Genomic DNA, 2,351 nt, shown 5'->3' on the forward strand with positions numbered 1-2,351 from the left:
AGTTCTGAAACCCGACTGAGAGGGGTGAGGGCACTTCGCCGCCTAACTCATTGTTAGATTAATGCTCTGTTAGCCATATCTAGTTTTTGTGCTCTCAGGGAGACTTGCTAAAGTATACGCATGATGACAGAGTATTTTTCATTGATATCTATCTCAGAAACGTTAGCTTTGAAAGTTCCTAGAGACCAAGTTATATGAAAGTGTTCTAGCATAAGAGTAGTGGACATATTGGAGAGAGATCATTAGACAAACATTGTCAGTATTTGTTCAATTGATTGCAATGTTGCCCGGTTTATATTTTTAGATATTAGCCTTCATTATGTGTGAGGAGCAATTAAGTGAGACAATTTATTCCAGGTGGTCTGAATTCCATTATCAGCAGGAATCTCTTTGTATAAGGACCCCCACTACAAGCTAAAACCCACAGAATGAGAAATAACTGCATGGACCCAGATTAAGCAAGATGAATTCTGGATGTTATTACCAATTCTGTGGGCTTTAATGTAGAGATTTACAACTTCCTGTGTGCCTTTGTGAAATTTCTATAGGTCGCCAGTGCACTGCAAACTAGGGAGGGCAGGGGTGGGATGCAGGGTAGGATTGGGCTCAAGAATAGCCCAGAGTAACCTAAACAAAATTGCCCAACATTTGCGGATTTTGCCTTTTCGCAGAAATCTGCTTTTGTGTTTGAAGTATTAAGAAAAGAAGGAGGGGGTTCTCTAAAAGAGGAATGTTTTCTTATCTTCCCTGAGCTAAAAAAAAAATTCATTTAGCCAGGACTCTTTGTGCACGGATTAGTTTGCAATGGTGAACCCCACTTGAATATAAGTGAGACCACTTCTGCTCAGGACCCCTGCTCAATCTGCATACATTAATGGGCCGGCCCAGTGAGAGGCTGGGAATGACACCTTTGCCCCATGGGTAAAAGGGGGTAATAGAGACCCATCTGCCTCCAGAAAGCCGCTCAGGCACCCACTGGGCTGCTGGCGGCATATGAACTCTATTATACAGAAACAAAGGTCCTTAGCTTATATAGGATCAGGAAGAGAATAAAATATAGGCCATAATAGGTGACTATATTTGTCCACTGCCCAGCCGGACAGGGTTTTTTATTTTTCAATCAATGTAAACAATTAGGAAAATTGGTTGTAAGGGACAATCCTGTACTATACTGGAGGGAAAAAAACAACATAAAAGGGAGTTACAGGCAAAACATGAGCATTGTTGGCCACTTTCAAATCAGTGTCAAATTAAAGTATTACCAAAAGAGTGCTAGACACAACAAGATTAAACATAATAGTCGGCCAGATCGCAGGTACGTATCTGGGGTCACAGCCCACAAGACAGGGCGGTTGTATTACAATTGTGCCAGGCAGGCAAATGTTGATATTGTCAGTCCTGATGATGGTCCCACTAATATAGAGCATAAGGGATCGAAACGTCGACTTCTTACAGTGCTTTCACAAGCCGACTATTATGTTTAATCTTGTTGTGTCTAGCACTCTTTTGGCAATACTTTAATTTGACACATTTAAAAGTGGCCAACAATGCTCATGTTTTGCCTGTAACTCCCTTTTATGTTGTTTTGTTTTTCCCTCCAGTATGGTACAGGATTGTGACTTACAACCAATTTTCCTAATTGTTTACATTGATTGAAAAATAAAAAACCCTGTCCGGCTGGGCAGTGTACAAATAGTCACCTATTATGGCCTATATTTTATTCTCTTCCTGATCCTACATAAGCTAAGGACCTTTGTTTCTGTATAATAGAATTGATACCCACGGTCCTCAGCAAACTGTTTGGGTTCCCTTGTTTATAAAAAAGGCGGCATATGAACAGCACAGACACAGCCCAAATCAGCCACCACGCTGGGCACAAAAGCAGCCCACACCTGCAGCTTAGATACCATCCCATTGCCTGAGTGCCCGCCTTATCCAATCCAACTCTGGTGTGATGGAATGGCCTGGGAGAATGCAGTAGAGAGGGTGGGGAAGAATACAGCCTGAAAAGGTGAGCATAGGATGCTCCCCCTGTGCCTTGAGGGTGGGTAACAGGGAGGACCTGGCCTGGCAGTTCGGGCTGGACTGAGGCACAGGTTTAAGACTGATTTGCATATGGCTGGGCTCAAACTGGAATGGCATGGTGAGCAAAAAAACTATGGATTTAGGCCCAGATCTCTTTACTGGGATGAATGTATGACATTGTTCTGCATTCTGTCATCAATTACTCTTTTTGAATTTGTCACCCCGAGTGGGCCAGGTATGCCCAGACGTGGGTCCTGTGCTCTCCATGCCACTGGAGTCAAGCTATCCTGGCTGATGAGGAGTGAAACCCCGAAACCGGTCCTAGG

This window comes from Lissotriton vulgaris, chromosome 5 (assembly GCF_964263255.1).
Source record: "Lissotriton vulgaris chromosome 5, aLisVul1.2, whole genome shotgun sequence".
In the NCBI taxonomy this organism is placed as follows: domain Eukaryota; kingdom Metazoa; phylum Chordata; class Amphibia; order Caudata; family Salamandridae; genus Lissotriton; species Lissotriton vulgaris.